The 20,855-nt window shown below is 32.6% G+C and overlaps 1 long non-coding RNA gene across 1 annotated transcript in view; it reads right to left on the bottom strand.

Moving 5' to 3' along the window:
- Positions 1-3,778: 3,778 nt before the first annotated feature.
- Positions 3,779-20,855, bottom strand: part of LOC148110051 (uncharacterized) — a 161,464-nt gene continuing 144,387 nt past the window's right edge. Inside the window, exons 3-4 of the long non-coding RNA XR_015724319.1 lie at positions 18,236-18,387; positions 3,779-3,839 (exon numbers count right to left, since the gene is read on the bottom strand). This is a non-coding gene — a long non-coding RNA (uncharacterized LOC148110051). The remainder of the gene's footprint in view (positions 3,840-18,235; positions 18,388-20,855) is intronic.

Genomic DNA, 20,855 nt, shown 5'->3' with positions numbered 1-20,855 from the left:
GAAACTTCTATACTGTTTTCCCAACCACAGCGCATGAGGGTTCTCTTTCTCCACCCTTGCTAACACTTGCTATTTCTAATCCTTTTGGTGATGTCCATTCTAGTGGATATAAGGTGATATCTCGTTGTGGATTTGATTTGCATTTCTCTGGTGATTAGTGATGTTGAGCATCTTTTCATGTGCCTGTTGTCTATCTGTTTGTCATCTTAGGAAAAAATGCCCATGCAGATCCTTTGCTCATTTTTTAATTCAATTGTTTTTTTGCTTTTGAGTTTAGGAAGTTCCATATATATTTTGAATTTTAACCCCTTGTTGGATATACAATTTGCAAATATTTTCTCTCATTTGGTAGATTGCCTTTTCATTTTGTTGATGGGCTTCCTTTGTTGTGCAGAAGCATTTTAGTTTGAGGTAGTCTCAGTTGTGTATTTTTGCTTTTTTTGCCTCTGCTTTTGGAGTCAGATCCAAAAAAATCACCAAGACCAATGTCAAGGAGCTACTGCCTGTTTTCTTCTAGAAGTTTTATGGTTTCAGGTCTTATGTTCAAGTCTTTAATCCATTTTGAGTTAATTTTGTTATTATGTTCAGTTAGCCAACATTTTGAGTTAATTTTTGTGTATGATTTAAGACATTGTTCTAGTTTCATTTTTTTGCATATAGCTCCCTAGGTTTTCCAGCACTATTTATTAAAGAGAATGCCCTTTCCCTATTGTATATTCTTGGCTCCTTCATCATAAATTACTGATCATATATGTATGGCTTATTTCTAGGTTCTCTATTCTGTTCCATTAATCTAGGTGTCTATTTTTATGCCAATACCATACTGCTTTGATTATTAGTTTTGTAATATAGTTTGAAATCAGGGAGCATGATTCCTTCAGTTTTGTTTTTCTTTCACAAGATTTTTTTGGCAATTTGGAGTCTTTTGTGGTTCCATACAAATTTTAAGATCATTTTTTCTATTTCCATGAAAAATGCCATTGGAATTTGAGAGGGACTGCATTGATTCTGTCTTGCTTTGGGTACTATGGACATATTTAACAATATTAATTCTTCCAGTCCATGAGAAAGGACGGTTCAACAACCACAAATTAACCACCATGTCTTGAACCTTTTTCATTATTTAAGCAGGTCAATTTATTCTTGATAGGTCTCACTTATTGAGGGTGTGCAAAGACCTGTCAGTGTTAGGGAGTAAACTCAGACAGCACCTACTTTCAGGCTACTCAGAAGTCAGACCCTTAGACAGCAGCTTTGAAAGTATGCAAAATATATACTCCTGTGGAACTTAAATCAAAAACACTACTCGCCTCCAGACCAGGCAATCTGCAGGTGTCCTCTGTGTGACAGGTATAATAACTGGGGCTCTACATGAGTTGTAACCTCCTTCCTGGGCAGTATTAATGAGTTTTAGTGATCCTAAGGGAAACCCCGAAGATAGCACCCCCCCAGCCTACATTCCCTGAGAGAACTTTAGAAGCCTCTAGATGTGTGGCAAACTTGAAGCATATCCCTCAGGCTAAAGCTCCCAGACAAATAAATAGGCCTATTTCACAGGAATCCTAGGGTACATTTCAGTATCTATTCAGTGCCCTGTTGGTGGTATGCTGACAAGGACTGTCTCTGGTTGTTTCAGTTCCTTAAAATTGCCCTGCCCGTTGCAACAAGAGTCAGGTGAAAAGGGACATCTCCTGTGTAGACCGCACATGCCCACCAGCTGTAGCGAAGCAGAAGAAAAATAGCTTTAGTGAGACAGTGGGAGAATCCTGTAGCTGCATGCACTTGCCGGCACTAGCAAGGTAGAAGGAGAGTCCAAAAAAGGGCACCTGCCAGTACCTCCATCCAGGAGAGAGTCCCAACAGGTCCCTGCCCCTCTGTGAGATGCTTTAAGATTAGCAAACAAATCTCTCCACATATAGTATAGGCACTTTTCAAATTGCTGCTTTTGTGAAAGGCACCAGGGTGAGTCTGAGTGAAAACCCTTTAGGAGCAGAAACTCAGTTCCCTACAGCCCTGTGGGTAAGCCTCATTCATCCTGAAAGCCAGACATTTGGGGGCTTGTCTCTCTAGGGCAGGTCCCAAGGGCTGGGGTGCCTGATGTGGGGCACAAACCCTTGGCTCCTCCATATTTGTGAGATTCCCTCCTGATTATGGGTTGCTGCAACTTGGGTGAGGTTTTTTGTGAGACTGTGCCTCTGCCTCCTCTAACCATCTTGATGTGACTCCTATCTTTTGTTGTGGAAAGGCTGTTCAGCTGGTTTTGAGATCTTTTTCACAGGTAACTGTTCCATATGTACCTATGTTTCAGATTTGGTGTGCCTGTGGGAGGAGGTGGGTTTAGGATTTTCCTACACCACCATCTTTTAACTGCCTCCATGTCCTTTCTGTGATGGCAACAGTGCAGAAAGCAGAGAGCCAAGCTAGCCCATCTTTCCCAATCTAATATGATAGAGTTCCATAAATAGATCTCAGCTAATTAACAACCCATCATTCAGTACTTTATATTGATGCTTATTCAGTGCTGGGAATTCTGTCAAATATTGGAGCTACACTGGTAACAAGGTACATACAATCCTTATATTTAGGGAGTTTGATATTTTAAGAGGTGTATAGGCATTATATAAATAATACCCCCAAAACATTTAAGGAACAATTATACTAGGTGATACAGAGAAATACAGGTTGTTCAAAAAAATATAGATGATAAAAGATACTTTCCAGGGAGATAACATTGGTGAATCCAATTTTTAATCCTATAACCCATATTGTAGTCATATTTAAATTACTTACAAAAAGCAAATTATGCTAGACAGTAGTAGCAGCAGCACATTTTATACTCTATACACTTTCACTGTATTTACATAACACGGAGTGAATTGGAAACAGCAAGTATGCAGTAAAGTTTATCGGTATCCAGTCAAATTGGGTAATTTAGCTCCAAAACAAATGTATCAAAACTATTGGGCAATTATCAAATATTTCCTTTATTTCATACAATCCTAGGCAAAATAGCAGGATCATTACTGAAATACTTCTTTTAAGAGAAATATAAATTCCCTACTTGGTATATTTTTATCCAAAGATTTCTGGATGACTTAAAAGTCTTTTACAAACACATCAATTTATTCCCATTTTAAAGTTTAAGAATCACAAGCAGCAATTTTAAGCATATCCCATGTTTCCCTCTGCAGCACCATAAAGTTTAAATGAAAATTTGAAACAATTTTGATATTGTGTACCATGGCATTATCTCTACTATTTATCTTTTAATGTAAAACACACTGGTAAATACAAATTCTTGGTGACAAATACCTTCTCTATGTAAAATTTAGGATGAATTAAAGGACTGATTTTCCTAAACATTCTACTACTTCCTTTATATTGTTGTTTTTTTACGTGTAAAAAGTATGCCCTTTTAATTGTGGTTTGTATATAGTAACAGTACCAAGTAGACTCACCATAAGGAAATGATAACCTTGCCAAGAAAGTGTGATCTCCTAACATTAAGTTCCAAACTCCATTCTTTACAGATCTCCTGTTTTAGAAATGTGACAAAACATCATTCTTTCATGTTTTTCTAAAAAAGATTATATGTTTTACATTTATTGTTTAAGGAGATATTTTAGTTGTTACTTATGCTAATTATCCATATACACATTATATATATAATACATATATGTACTAATCATACCAACAGCACAAACACATAATATAGTTATATACTCCATATGTATAGAAACCTGGGTTTGTAAATAATAAACGTGTTTGATAGAGAACTTACGGAATAGGTGAAATTTACTCTGTAGGTGTTTTTGTTTCTTCTTGTTGTTTTCAGTAACCTATGAATATATAAGGAAATTATTCAGACCAAGCAAATTAAAGGATGCAACAGCATTGACTGACAATAGCAAACAGGGAGAGCCTCATTCAATAAATATGCTCGCCAATATTTTTTCTTCTGGTACATTAACCCAAATAAACTTTGGTATTGCTTTAGAAATAAGTAACAAAATTTCTAGAAATACATTTTAAAAAACAAGACTCACGAGAAGTTACACCTGCTACATTGTAAAACAGTTTACTTGAAAGACAACTATATATAACTCTAATGTCTTATATTTATAAATTTCAAATATTTTATATATATTATCTAGTTTTTACAGACATATTAAGAAAGAAAAGATCTATTCTTATCCATATAGCTAGTTAAGCACTTGCTTTCTGAGTAAAGATTTGTTCTATTTTGCTGCCACCATGTTTTATAAAACAGTTTGAAAAAAATGGCAATACTCATGTTGCCATGCCAAGCATATAAAAATCTCTATAGCGGTAAATAACCTTCACTCATTTATTTCATTAATGAAAGTAGCCTACATATGTTTACACAGGTAAAATATAAAGACAGTGGCGTATAGATATTTTATCTCTATAATTCAATGATGTTTAGTGAATGCATACACACATCATTAACAACCAAATTAAGATGAAGAAGATTTCCATCATTCCAGAGAACTCCTTCATGTTCACTTCACTTAGTGCCCAATCCCCCTAGGAAATCCATGTTATGATTTCCATCACCAGAAATCAGTTTTAAGATTTGTTTTAAATTTTAATATAAATGAAGTCATATATTGCATATTAATATGAGCCTGATTTCTCTTACAAAACTTAAGGTTTTTGACATTCATCATTGCTCTTGAGTATTTTGGTTGGTTTCTTTTAAACTGCTGAGTAGGATAGGATTCCACCATATAAATCTAGAAAAATTTATCTTCCCATTTTTAGTTGATGGGCATTTGGGTTGTTTCCACTTGGAGGCTATTAAAACATACCTATAATGCGTATTCATTTATAATTTTATTCATTCTAAACTTGACTTTTTATTCTATTCTGCTTTTTAAGTCAGAAATTAAGAAAATTGATTTAATTTTTAAAAATTTTTTAATAGAAACCACTTACACCAAAAAATTTCTCCTGAACACTGTTTTCACTACCTCCTACAAAATGTACTATATTATATTGTCACTATCATTCAGTTGAAAATAATGTCCCTTTTGATATTTATTTTAACTGAGGGAATATTTAGATGTGTATAGCTTAATTTTCAAATACATGAATATTTTACTTTTTGTTAATAATTACTAATTTTCTTCTCTTTGGTCAGTAAATACATACTCTGTAATATAGCATTTTTTTAAAAATTTAATGAGAATACTTTTATGGCATACCTTATAGTTGTTTTTGTTGAAAATTCCATGTTTGCCTTAAAATGTATATTTTGCTGTTGTTGGGTGATGTGTTCTAAAAATATCAATTAGGGCACTTGTGATGAGCACCAGGTGATGTATGGAAGTGTTCAATCAATTATATTGTATACTTGAAACTAATATTACATTGTATTTTAACTAGCTGGAATTTAAATAAAAACGTTTTTAAAAACGGCATTTGTTTTTAGTGTTGTTGAAATCATCTAGTTCCTTACTGATTATTCTGAACGTTCTATATACCTATTTACTGTAATCATGTTTTAGCTATTAAAAACAATTTCTATAATTTGGAACTATGTACATATGTCTCTTTTTCTTTTTTTATGTTTTGGGGTATGTATTTTTCTGACTTTGATATTGAATACCACGTTTCACTTCTGATATTGGTTATTTGTATTCTCTCTTTCTTTTTCCTGATAAGAAGTCTAGATGTTTGTAATAATCTTCTCAAGGATACAACTATTCTGTTCACTAATTTTCCTTATTTCCTCTTTTCACAGATTCTTGTTCTAATTTTTTTTTTTTTACTTTTTCTACTTTTGGTTCCATTTTTTAATTTAGCTTTTTAAAAAAGTATTTTCAGAGCAGCTTTCAGTTCAGAGCAAAACTCAGAGAAAGAATAGTTTCACTGCCCTACAAATCCTCTGTGTTTTGTTATTCATCCCTTTATTCCCCCAACACTTGGCATCCACTGATCTTTTTACTGTCTCCCAATTTTGCCTTTTTCACAATGTCATATAGTTTAAATCACACAATATGTAGCCTTTTCAAGAATGGCTTCTTTCACTAAGTAATATGCATTTAAGTTTCCTCCATGTCTTTGCATGGCTTGATAATTCGTTTCTTTTTATTGCTGAGTAATATTCTATTGTTTGGATGAACCACAGTTTAATAATCCATTTAACTATTGTAGAACATGTTAGTTGCTTCCAAGTTTTTGCAATTATAAATAAAGACGCTATAAACATTTGTGTGCAGCTTTCTGTGTGACATAAGTTTTCAACTCTCCTAGGTAAATACAAAGAAGAAAAACTGTTGGATTATATGGTAAGAGTATGTTTCATTTTGTAAAAAACCACTAAACTGTCTTTGAAATTAGCTATATCATGCTGCATTCGCACTAGCAATGAATGAGAACCCTGCTGCTCAATACTGTTGGCAGCATTTAATGTTGTCAGTTTTCTATTTTGGCCATTCAAACAGGTATGTAGTGGTACCTCATTGCTGTTTGAATATGTATTTCCTTGAAGACATGTGATGTGGAACATCTTTACATGTGTTTATCTGCCATCTGTATATCTTCTTTGATGAGGTGTCCCATAAGGGCTTTGGTCCATTTTTTTTTAATCAGGCTGTTTTCCCCCCTATTGTTAAATTTTAAAAGTTCTTTTATATTTTGACTAACAATTCTGTATCAGATCTTTTGCAAATATTTTCTTTCAGTCTCTGGGTTGTCTTTATTCTCTTAATATTATCTTTTGCAGAACAGAAGTTTTATTTTTAATGAAGTCCAGCTTATCAATTCTTTCTTTCATGGGATGTACCTTTGGAGTCCTACCTAAAAATTCATTATCTAACCCAATGTCACCTAAGTTTTCTATCTAATTTCTATGAGTTTTATAGTTTTGTGTTCTACTTTTAGATCTGTGATACATTTTTTTAAGATTTTATTTTTAAATAATCTCTACACCCAACCTGGGGCTCCAACCCAGAACCCCATGATCAAGAGTTGCATGCTCCACTGGCCATGCCAGCCAAGCACCCTAGGTCCAGAATCCATTTTTAAGTTAATTTTTGTAAACTGTGTGAGGCCTGTGTCTAGATTTGTTTTTGTTTTTTGCTTTTTTTTTTTAACATATTTATGTTCAGTTGTTCCATCACCATTTGTTTGAAAAGACTATCTGCTCCAGTATATTGCCTTTGCAACTTTTTCAAAGATCAGTAGACTATATTCATTGGAGTTTATTTATGAGCTCTCTATCCTGTTCTATTGATCTATTCTTTCACCAACACCACATCATCTTTACTAGTGTAGCTTTACAGTAAATCCTAAAGTTGGATAGTGTCAGTCACGCAAATTTGTTCTTCTCTCTCAATATTATATTGGCTATTCTGTTTTTGCCTCTCCCCATAAACTTTAGAATCAGTTTCTCAGTAAGTGCAAAGCAATTTGCCAGGACTCTAACTGGGATTGCATTGAATCTATACATCAATTTGGAAAGGATTGGCATCTTGAAAATATTGGTTCTTCCTATCAATGAACATGGATTATCTTTCAATTTACTTAGTTCTTACTTAATTTTTTTGACTGAGGTTTGTAATTCTTCTCCAATATATCAGGTATATATTTTGTTAGATTTATAGAGTATTTCATTTTCTTGGGCGCTGATATAAATGGTATTGTGTTTTTATTTCAAATTATACTTGCACATTGCTAATATATTTAAAAAGTGGGGTTTTGTTTGTTTGTTTGTTTTTGTATACCAACCTCGTATGCTCTGACCTTGCTGCAATTGCTTATTAGTTCCAGGAGGTTTTTTTTACATTCATTATTTTAGATTTTCGAGATAGGCAATCATATCATCTGTGAACAAAGGCAGTTTTATTTCTTCCTTCCCAACCTGTATACTTTTATTTCCTTTACTTGCCTTATTGCATTAGCAAGTATTTTGATTAAAGTGTTGAGAAAGAAATTCTTGTCTTGTACCTGCTCTCGGTGAGAAAGCTGTGAGTTTCCCACCATTATGTATATTAGCTTTGGATTTTTGTAGGTAGTCTTTATCAAATTGGGAAAGTTCCACTCTATTTCTAGCTTACTGAGATTTTTATAAGATAAATGGTTGTTGGATTTTATAAAATGCTTTTTCTGCATTTACTGATATAATTGTATGAGTTTTCTTTTTTATTTAATCCACCAATGTGTTGGATTAATTTCCAAACGTTAAATCAGCTTCACATACCAAGAATAAATCCTCCTCAGTCACTGTGTACAATTTTTTCATAAATTATTGGATTCAACCTGGTAATACTCAGTTCAGGATTTTTTTCATCTTTTCTCATGAGATATTGGTCTATGGTTTTCTTATACTATTTTGTCTGATTTTGGTATGAGGCTAATGTTATGTTTATGCCCTTTGAAAAAAGATTGCAGAGAACTGGTATAAATTGTTCCTTAAATGTTTGGTAGAATTCACCAGTGACTCCCTCTGGGCCTGGTGCTTTCTGATTGGGAAGGGCATTAGTTATTAACTCAATTTATTTAATAGATAGAGGCTATTTAGATCATCTATTTCTTCTTGGGTGAGTTTGGGAGAATGTGTATTTCAGGGAATTGGTCTATTTCACCTAGGTTATCAAATAGTGGGAATAGAGTTGTTCATAGTCTTCTTTTATTATGCTTTTCTCATCCTTGGGCTCTATAGTGATGTCCTTTCTTTTATTTCTGTTATTCGTGATTTGTGTTCTTTTTTTTTTTTTTTTTTTCCTTAGCCTGGATAGACTTACTAATTTTAATTTTTTTCAAACAGCCGATTTTTGTTTTGTTGATTTTCTCTTTTGATTTTCAGTTTTCAATTGTATTGACTTCTGCTCTAATTCATATTATTTCTGGGACATCTGGGTGGCTTAGTCGGTTATGTGTCTGCCTTCAGCTCAGGTCATGATCCCAGGGTCCTGGGATCAAGTCCTGCCTCAGGCTCCTTGCTAAGCAGAGAGCCTGCTTCTCCCTCTGCCTGCTGCTCCCCCTGCTTTTGCTCTCTCTTTCTCTGATAAATAAATCAAATCTTTTTAAAAAAAAATAATTCCTATAATTTCTTTTCTTCTTTGAATTCTCTCTTCTTTTCCTAGTTTCCTAAGGTAAAATCTTACATAATTAATTTTTGATATTTCTTCTTTAATATCTGCATACTATGCTATAAATTTTCTTCTAAGCACTGCTTTTGCTGTATTCCACACATTTTGGCAAGCTGTGCTTTTATTTTCAGTAGTTCAATGTAGTTTTCAATCTCTCTTGAGATTTCTTCTTTTACCCTTTTGTTATTTAGAAGTTTGTCATCTACTCACCATGTATTGAGGGTTTTTTGAGCTATCTGTTATTGATTGCTGGTTTAATTCCATCGTGATCTGAGAGCAGACACTGTATGTGCCAGAATGTGGTCAGTCTTGGTGTATGTTCTTGTGAACTTAAGAATTCACTCTTTTATTATTATATAATACTCCTCTCTGTTTCTGATAACTTTCTATGCTTTGAAATTTGTCCTGCTTAAAATTTATATAGTTTGGGTGCCTGGCTGACTTAGTTGGTAGAGCTTGCGACTCTTGATATCAGGGTTTTAAGTTCAAGCCCCACACTGGATGTAGAGATTAATTAAAAATAAAATATTTAAAAAAATAAAATAAAAATCATAGTTGCTCCTTTGAATGTTATTAGCACGATATTTCTTTCTCCATTCATTTACTTTAAATCTATGTCCGTTTTTATACTTAAAGTGGGTTTCTTATAGACAAGATAGGGTTGGGTGTTGTTTTTTGATCCACTCTGACAGTGTCTGCCTTTTAATTGGTGACTTGGTGCATTTAGATCGATGATCTTCAGAGTGATTATTGTATATTTGGAGTAGTATCTATCTACTTTCTTCTCTTTGTTGCTCATGCTCTTTGCTCCTATTTTTGTATCACACCATTTTTCTGCCTTTTGTGGTTTTAACTGAGCATTTTATATGATTCTATTTTCTCTTCCCTGCAATTCAAATCCTTTAACATTTCTTGCAAAGCAAGTTTACTGGTAACAAATTCCTTCTTTTTTTTTTTTTTTTTCTGATAAAGTCTTTCCATCTCTCTTCACTTTAGAACATAATTTCACAGAGTACACAATTCTGGGGTGGCAATTTTTTTTTTTTTTTCTCTCATCTACTTTATCTGTTAGAGCTCTCAGCATATCAGTCATACTTGTTTTAAACTCCCTGTCTGATAATTCCAACACCCCTGCCAGGTCTAGTTTTGATTCTTGCTCTGTCTCTTTAAATTGTTTTATTTTTGTTTGCTTTGCCTGCTAGTATGCCTTGTAATTTTTTTTTTTTTTTTTTTTTTTAATGATAGACAGACATGATGTACTGGTTAAAAGAAACTAGTACCAATAGGCCTTTAGTAATGTGATGAAAAGTGTGGGGGGCAGGGTAGTATATTATAATCCTATAATTAGGTTTCAGTCTTTTTAGTTAGTCTATGCCTCTGAACTATGAGTTTTGCATGTGTTTCTCAGTCTCTCCACCCCCCATTCCTCCTTAGGTGATACTGAATTGCTAAAGTGTATTGGAGTTGGATGTTTCCCTTTTTCCAGATGAATTAGGCTTTGATGAAACTCTAGGAGATTAGTGTCTGGTTAACTAGTTTTTCCTGAGGAAATTTCTTATTAGGAAGAACAGAGTCCTCTGGCTTATTTCAAAATGATTCCTGTTCCCTTCCTCCTGATGTACACAGGAGGCTATTTTTCTCCAACATAGGCATACCTTGTATTATTACCTTTCACTTTATTGTGCTTCACAGACACTGCATTTTTTTTCCAAATTAAAATGTAATCCTGTGTCAAGAAAGTTTATCAGTGCTATTTTTCCAACAGCATTTGCTTACTTTGTATTTCTGTGTCACAATTTGGTAGTTCTCATAACACATAAAGGTTTTATTATTGTATTTGTTATGGTTATTTGCAATCAGTGATTACGTTTGCTGAAAGCTCAGATGACAGCATTTCTAACAATAGAATATTTTAAAATTAAAGCATGTATTTTTTTTTAGTTACAAAGCTATTGAATGCTTAGTAGACTATAGTACAGTGTAAACATACATTTTATATGTACTAGGAAACCAAAAAACTCATTTGACTTGCTTTTTGTTACCTTTACTTCATTGCAGTGGTCTTGAGCTGAACCTCAGAGCAATATTTCTGAGGTATGCCAGTATTTATTGTGAGAAACAGGCTGAGCTCTTAGAGGTAAAATTCACAAAGCATGGGGCCCCTCTATGATTGGGTCCCCCTGAGGTTTTTTAACTCTCAAGAGTTGTCCACACAGAGTCTCCAGTAATTTGCTGATTACAGTTCAGGTTTCCCACTGGTCATTAGTTCCTGCGGATGTTGCTGCTCCAGCATGTTGTGATTCTATGTATCCACTTGTCTGTTTTTCTAAGACAGGGGAGCAGTGGCTTCCTTGTGACTTCATTTCTCTTAAGAATCTAAGATTTGTTCACTTTTCCATTTCTTTAGCATTTTACTTGTGGAAGCATTTTACTCGTAAGAAACAACTACATGCTGAACCGGAAAACCTGTCCCTTGTTTAGTTCCTTAGAGTGGGCACCAAAGTTCAAGTCACTTATTTGAAATATTTTTTTTTTCTTTCTATTGTATGTCCTTAGTGTTATATATTTAAATCTAAATACCGCTTTAGCTGGATTCCACAATTTTCAGAATATTTTGTTTTTATTTTCTTTCAGTTTTATCTATTTCTCCTAATTTTTCTTTTGATTTCTTTTAATACATGGGTTATTTGGAGTGTTTCTACTTTTTAAATATATTGGCATTTTCCAGATATTTTTGCATTACTGATTTCCAATTTAACTCCATTGAAGTCAGGTTACATTATGTATGAATGACTTGAATTCTCTTAAATTGCTTTATACTCCAGAATATTTTTCTACCTTGGAAAATATTCTATGTGCTTTACGAAGTATATATATTCCGTTGCTATTGAGTGTACCATTGTATAAATGTCAATTAAAACAAAGTAATTGTTTTATTCAAGTTTTCTATAACCTCACTAATTTTCTGTCAGTCCCCTGTATCATTATTGAGAGATGTATTGAAATCCTTGGCTCAGATGTAATTTATCTGTTTCTCTTCACAGGTTTACCAGAGATATATAGATATAGATACACACACACACAAATATACTATATATATATATATATATACTAATATATATATATATATATATATACTAATATATATACAGTATATATATATACAGTATATATATTATAGTATATATATACAGTATATATACTGTATATATATATATACTATATATATAATATATATTACTATATATATAGTAAATGTGCTATGATATATATATATAGTAAATGTGCTATGATATATATATATAGTATATATATATACTATATATACTACCATATATATATATAGTAAATGTGCTACGATATACAAAAATGTTTAGCATTCTTCTTTTATCCTGATGAACTGACAAATTTTTCATTAAAAATCATTCTATCTGTGACGATATTCTTTACCATGAAAATTATTTTGGCTGATATTAATATAGCCACTCCTACTCATCATTAGCATCAGCATGGTATACTTTTTCTTTGCTTTTATCCCTACTCTATTTGTATATTTATATTTAAAGTGTTTTTATTGTAGGCAGCATATACTTGGGTCTTGCTCTTATATACAATCTGATAATCGCTGCTTTTAATTTACACTTACGTGGCTACTTGTATGACTGGGTTTAAATTTACTGTCTTGGTGTTTTTCATTTGTCCCTTTTTTCTTATCTTGCTTTCACCTTCTTTTATATTAATTATTTTTATGTTTCCATTTTATTTCTTTTATTGTCTTATTATCTGTGGTAGGCACAAATCTTAGATGACACCCAATGAACTATGTCCTTATATGACACTCCCTTTCCTCCCACCCCTTTAGTACACACCAGACTTGTGAATATATTACTCCAATGATTATAATACATTATATGGAACATGTGAAAGAACTCTATATTTGTAGTTAAAGTTCTGCTAAACAGTTGACTTTGAGGAACTCAAAGGGAACTCCTCCTGGATAGGCCTGACCTAATCAAATGCACTCTTTTAAAAGATGGTGTAGAGGTCAGAGAAAAGCTCTCCCGCCAGCTTTGAAAAAGCAAGTTTGCCATGAGTTCTGTAGTTGAAAGGAAATTAATCCTTATAACCCCCACATGATCTTGAAAGAGGACCTTGGGCCTCAGATGAGAATGTAGCCTTGGATTATACCTCTAATACAGCTTTGTGGAACCCTGTGTAGAGGACCCAGCAAAAACATTCCTGGACTCCTTACCCAAGGAAGTTTGATAATAGAGTGAGATAATAGGTACATATTATTTAAAGATACTAGGTTTGTGGTAATCTGTTATTCAGCAAGTGAAAACTAATATATTGATTTTAAATCTGTTTTGGTATTTACAGTTTTAATTTAGGGTTCAAGTGTGCATTTTTCACTTATCACCATTTATCAATAAATAAAATATAATTTCAAGTTCTATTTATCAAGAAATAATATATCATTTGAAGAAAGAGAATTATAACAGTATATCGTGGATTTCTTCCTTTCTGACCTGTGTGCTATTGCTGTCACACATTTTACATCTACATAACCCCCCATGGTAGTTTCACTATTTCTGCTTTAGACAGTTAATTATCATTTAAAGAAGTTTAAATGATAATTTTAAAAATCTTTGCATTTATCCATGAAGTTACACTTTCCGGTGTTCATCATTCTTTGGTTTTGAACCAGATTTCCATCTGGTACCATGTTCCTTCTACTTGAAGAACTTCTTCTAGCACTCATCATAGTGCAGTTCTGCTGCGGTGATATATTCTTTTAGCTTTATATGTCTGAAAAAGATCTTTATTTCACTTTTATTTTTGAAATATATTTTTTTCTGGATAAAGAATTCTAGGCAGAACATTTTTTTTTCCCCTTTACGACTTCAAAATCATTTTCCACTGTGTTTTTGTATTGTGTCTGCTCTCATTTTTTTTTTTTTTTTTCTGTACGCAACATGTCTTTTTCCTCTGGATGCATTACCATTTCCTACTTTTTACTGTTGTTGAGCAATTTTAGTGTGATGTGCTTTGGGGTGGTTTTCTTTATGCTTCTTGTGCTTGTGCTTCTTTAGCTTCTTTGGCATGTACATTCACAATGGTCATCAAATTTGAAAAAAAGATATTAGCTCCTATTTCTTCAACTTTTTATCTGTGTACCTCCCCCTTTCTGTTTTCCTTCAAGACTCCAATGGGATCTGACTTCATCTCCCAGTTCACTCATGGCGTTATTCATTTTTTTTCCTTTTTTCTTTTCTGTGTGTTTTATTTTGTATGACTATTATTTTGTCTCCTAATTCGCTAATCTTTCATTCTTCAATGTCTAATCCGTTAATCCCATCCAGTATATTTTTCATTTCAGTCACTGCAGTTTCTTTCTCTAGAAGTTCAGTTTGGATCATTTTTATATCTTTCGTGTCTCTATCCTACATGTCCATTTCTTCCTCCATTTTCTTCGGCATATGGGCTACAGTTATAATATATCTTTTACTACCCTTACTTACTAGTTCTATAATCTGCTGCATCTGTGGGTCAATTTTGTTTGAATGATTTTTTCATTATTATGGGTTATATATTACTACTTTTTTTGCATGCCTGATAATTTTTTATTGGCTACCCAATATTTTAAGTTTTATCTTTTTGAGTAGATGACTGTTTCGTATGCCTATAAATGCACAGACATATGCTGAAAAAAACCCATACTTTTTTTTTTTTCCTGTAAAAGAACCTTATCTCTTTTTAAGAATAATTAAGCAAGAGTAAAATATATTTGAAAGACTTAATCACTTTGGTGTTTTTCCTAAAAGTGCTTATTGCTTTACAAAGGTAGGACCTAAACTTGCAATTAACTACTTTGGGTTTGCACATCACAGAAAATGCAACTAAAAGTGATTTAAACAAGAAGGAATTCCATTATTTCATATCAAATAATCTCAGAGGTAATGCATTTTCAGCATTAGTTATTTCAACATCTCCACATCAGTATCCAGATGTTTTCCACATTTTATTCTCCATCTTAAATGTGTTGATGCTCCTTCTCACAAGTACCAAAATCACAACTCTGTCTCCCTCCTCCCTCTGCACCTCCCTAGTCCATCAAGGAAAATCCTGTCTCTGGAGTTCCTGTGATTCTTGCTTATCTTGCCCCTGCTTAAATGCAATCAATCATCACTCTCTGGTTCTCCTCCCCCACAACCCTATACTTCTGTTTTTCCATATATCAGAGCTCATTCTATGCCAAATTGTATCTTCTCCACTCCACTTACACTCTTCAGCTCCGGCACTCTGTATAACTAGACATGATACAAAATGGCCACCAAATCTTTCTCCCCAAATCCTCAGACTTTATGGGGCTATAAAAGGCTATGTCAAGCTTATAGTTCTCTCCTTTAGGACTGGATTGCATAAAACAAGGCACTTCATAATCCAAGTGTCCAAGTGGCAATTGTTTGCTGATGACATCACTGAGTCCACAAAATGTCCTTGGGCCACACTAAGTCAGCTCTTTATGTGCTTTAATGATACATGATCAGTCAGACTGATTGCCTATTATCAATGGTTCAGGCATTAAAATATTTTTCACCTATGATACATAACAGGTAACACACTCATTTGGAATATATGAAACAAGTGTTTCCAACATGTTCTTCATGAATGAAGGAACTTGATGTTATCCTCCTCTTCTAAAATGAACAAGGAGACTGAAAGTGGAAGTGAGAATTAGTAATTTTAATGGAATGCTACAATGTATAAAATCATTTATGTACTTTGATTATTGATAATTTGGTGAAAAATTACTTGTATCATTTCAATGGGTCACCACACTGGGTGAGAAACATGTAAATAATATATATGGTTATTGGGCACTTAACAAGAAAGACTGGAAAATTATACTAATTCAAGAGATTATATAAAATTTAAATGCATAAATCAGGATTTATTATTTAGACAGGCAATTATTGGGTCTTAAAAATAATGCGATTGTTACAACTTTCTACTAATATAAACTTTAAATGTCTACAAAGAAAGTAACCGAATACACAACTAATAGATATATATGCTTATCATTATGTCCTCTTTTCTTTCAAATGGTAGCTATTTTTAAAATTTGGATTAAAAGGTTGACTTTAATTATATTATTATCTTTAATAATTACCCATATAATGAAGAGATATGTTTAAAAAATAAATTTAAACACTAATTTAAAAATATTTGTATTCCTAGTCAATCAGCAAAAATAAAAATCCCAATATACTTTTTTTAAATAACTTTTTATACTTTTAGGAAATGATGTGCTTTCCACATACACTATATTGTTGCTGTATGTTCTTATGAGCAAATTCTTCTGAAAGATAAATAACCATCTTTCCAATCAAATGCTTCTCAGAAAAACAGAAAGTTATGTGGGAGGTGAAAGTATAAATAGAGGACTGGAACAGGGTGGATTTTTGAATAGTCTTAGGAAAAGTAATCAAAATAATATTCTATAACACTGAACATGAACTTTATCACATTTACAAATAATATTACTTAATACTGCAAGTTGTTTCTGCAGGCAAAGTTGGTTAATACTCTTATTTTGTTTATACCTTCACTTCTACATAACTTATAAATATTGGTATGTGTTTTAAAGAAAATTATATATCTACAGATTTACTAAGTAAATTGAATGAAAAATGTCATGTTAAAATGGTGATTATAATAACTTATGCACAATAATAAACAAGTTGAAGCAGATATTTAATATAATTCTGTCAAACATGAGAAGCAAATTGCCCAAGCATATACATATATACACACGTGCATACAACCATACATTAATAACATGAAATGAAACAATATATTTTTTTGTGTTCAGAAATTAAGAGAAATTTAAATTTGAACAATTGAAGGAAGTATTGCAAAAGATAGTAAATTTAGAAAGATTAAATGGATGAAGTTAAGGTAATGTTTAGCAATTTCTGAGCATAAAGGGATACTTTGTTAGATATGAAAATATGTTTTATTTTACCAAAAAACATCAATATTTGAAAAAAAAATTAAATACTTATATTCTGTATAATTCAATATGTTCTATGAAAATAATGTTTTTAAAACTAACACTTTAGAAACAACCAAATTCCTACTTATAAATTACCTAAGTATCTCACAGCATAGCAGTATAATGACTATTATATTTATTAAGATTTTTATTGAATCTGTTGGTTACATTTCAGATACTCTACCAAGCTTGGAAATGACACTGAATGCAGCAATGAATAATCACATAGTTACTTTCATGGACCTTACTTTCAAATGAGCAAATATATAAACAAATAAACACAAAATGAATTCGTTAGAAGTACTGTAACAAATCCTAACTATGCATTCTATGCATTGTAACTATGCATTCTATGCATTGTAACTATGCATTGTTTATATGTCACTGTAAAACAATGTGTTCACATACTAATATAAACTTTAAAAGCAAAACAATGTAGAATGTCTCAGAGATTACAAGTATATAATATTGAATATGACAGATGATATTGAATTTCATGTGATTTGAATGACTTTTATTTATTTCTTGTGATTTGAATGACTTTAGTGTTTATTAGATTACTTTAATAGACTTGCTTAAATTCACGTATGAAAAATGGAAACCTGGATTAAATCTAAATGTTGAGATTGTAAATAGTATAGTAGATTATTGAGTATTTTATTTAATTATCATTACAGCCTTGTGACATTACCAGTAAAGCAAAGTCTCTTTAAATTACCTAGACATTATATTACCAGGACTTTGACAGAAGTGCCCTTATGGGTATATGGCTCTATTCATATGTTATGATGGTCTTTTAATGAAACTCAAGGACAACATCTATTATCACTATTTAAAACATAGTATATGCTTTCTGCTTTCAGCAAGATAATGAAATCATACAATAAAATGCTTCAAGAAACTTTCAGAACTGGTAGCATTTTAGGGTTTTATCAGAGGCTAACTCAACACAATTGAATACTGTGCTCCTGGCAGCTGCCCTGTGACTACAACAGGGGAGATATTGTCTTTCCAGTCCTGCCTACTAGTTTCACAGCACCCCCGGCCCTGAACATACCTGCTGAGAATGCTGGGGTCATGGGTGAATCCAAAGCTCATGCTTCTGGTTTTGGTATAGCTTTAGAGGAGATTTTGGGGGGGGAAACAAACCTGGATGGAAATTTACTCTGTATATTTCCTCAGCAAAAGGAAAACGTATCTTCTAAAACCCTGTGTAAGAAGTGAAAAAATAAAAAGTAAAAGAGGACAATTAGTCTGCAGCTATAGTAGGGCAAAAACACAACTTATAAGAGTTAAAAGTCAGTAAATATATTGTAGTTCTTTTCCAAAGAGCTCAACTGAGATAATGGTTCTTTAGGAATGTGTAAGGACTAATAGTACTTACAATTTTTAAAAGCTATCATTTGAGGCGGTCAGAATGAAAGACTATAATGCTGAATTCGAGTATAAGACAAACAGCACGTTTTTGAGATCATAAATCCGGCATGTGATTTTGAGAAGTGAGGTCTATTGGTTTCAGGTGGGCTATTGGTGAGCCTAGGCAAAACATTCTTTAGAATCAAAAGCAAAGCTCATTTGACTCAGTATAAATCTTACATGTTTCAAACCTAGTGGGGTTCAAAAGTGAGGAATTTGTTTGCATTCTGTTGCAATACCAATTGTATTAACAGATGTTTAAGGATGAATGTTCCAAACCAAAGGCATTTGTTTGATATTTTCAGCATCATTTTTTTCTACCCACATATGTCAAAACAATTCTGAACAGCATGGTTTCCAAACTGCTAGTAATTTCTTGAGAAGTAACTTTAGAAGCAAAAGTAATTAACTAAGCAAATAAAGATTGTATAAAATTAGAACCTATTCAAGTAGAACAAAAAAAATTTTTAAAGCTAGTAAAGAGGGATCATAGATAATTGGCTTAAATTTCTCTTCACACGTATCAATCATCTTTGTACTATTATGGCCTATGTACTGTGATTCAGGTCTTAATAGTTATCATAGTGGAACTGTTTCTGTAGTGGAGAAGGAATTGTTCACCTTTTATATTATCTTTTTGCATAATTTTTAAAAATACAATTTTTTAAATAAAGAAATAGGCTTGGAGGTCAGCACACTATACTTACAGAATCAATGCTGACTTATCACTTGATGTTCTCCAAGGCATGTGATTTTTTCCTCTATTTCCTGACAGTATGAACTATAAACTGTCAATGTGTAGGGCCCAGAGAAGAGCAGCACCATTCTGTGGACAACCATCCTCATAAGTACCTATGTCATAGCAGAAACTCATCATATGGGTCATTCTCTCTACACACAAATCAGGAGAACCAGGTCAGGGTAAGCTATCTAATCCACATTTTAAATTTTTTAGAGCACTGTCCACTATATGGAATCCTCTCCTTTGCAGACAGGCCTAATTATAGTCATTGACAATTATCCAGTGAACAAGTCTTCTAGAACATATGGACATCTGTTTTCTACCCATCTCCTCCTTAAGAATCCAGGTACCTCTGGAAATCTTGAGGAAAAGGCTGGAAAAGAAACAGGCGCTTGGGAAAAGAAATGGACTGGAATTGGCCTTTGAATTCTATAAACAAGGCATTCGTACAGCAATAGAACTCTGAATTGGAACCCCCACTGACCATAATTCTATAGAGTTGACTAGAGCTCTAAAACAAATTACACTGTATAAATATAAATAACTAAGAAGATGAGTTGTATAATTTATTGCTTTATCTTAAGTCTAGTTGGTTATTAAAAATCACAGGAATATTTTTATTTTAGTATTAATCAATGTATATATGTAATTTCATTCTTTTATGGTAACTTGGCCATCAGTTCCCTCAGTATTCAATAGTATTTGCCTAAAGCAAGTACTATTACTTTTATCCTTAAATTCCAAGTTGCAGATTATGTTCTTATTCCATACCTATGTAATGGAATGGGGAGTTATTCCTCCTTTAAAGAGTATTTATTGATTATTAAGAGTTATAGCTATAATCATATTAAATTCCCAAACTTTGGAGAATGTTGTTTAAAAAAATGCAGAAACCTCACATATTCTCAGAAAAGATAGGATAATTTCATTTTTCCCACACAAAACCATTTCTGTAAATAAATAAGTCTTTTGTAATGTCAAGCAATTGCTTTGGCAAAAAAATGGTACTACAGTATAAAAAATTAATTCAGTTCATAGAAGACTGTTAAAGCTTGTCAAGTTCTATTCCAAAAATAAATAAAGGTCTGTCACTGTAGGGTTCTCAGACTTTAGCAATCTTTCACACAAGATATTATCTGCAATCTCATCGAAAATAAACATGACTACTTTCTACCAATGCATAAAAATATATATTTATATTTTATTCCTTTATGCCAAGTAAATTATTTTGTGTTACTGACTGGTTTAAATTAGGTAATTTGTGAGAAATAAGGAAATCCTACAATAACATAGCTCACAGATTGCTTCAAAATTGAAATGCTGCTATAAGGAGGCTCACACAGCAAGATGTCTTTCTTTGCACAGTAAGAGACCCACCTTTTGTGAAATACAGTCCTGCACAGGTTTATAACACCATGATCTTAAAAAAAAAAAAAAAAAGCAAAAAAAACTTTCAAAAAGCTGCTCAATATCTACAGATTCTATGAAGCAGAAGTCATGCTGATGTCTGAAAGGTTTC

This window comes from Ursus americanus, chromosome 5 (assembly GCF_024610735.1).
Source record: "Ursus americanus isolate L20-20 chromosome 5, mUrsAme1.1.p, whole genome shotgun sequence".
Taxonomy (NCBI): Eukaryota; Metazoa; Chordata; class Mammalia; order Carnivora; family Ursidae; genus Ursus; species Ursus americanus.
Note: the sequence above shows the minus strand (reverse complement) of the source record. Positions and strands in the feature narration are given on the sequence as shown.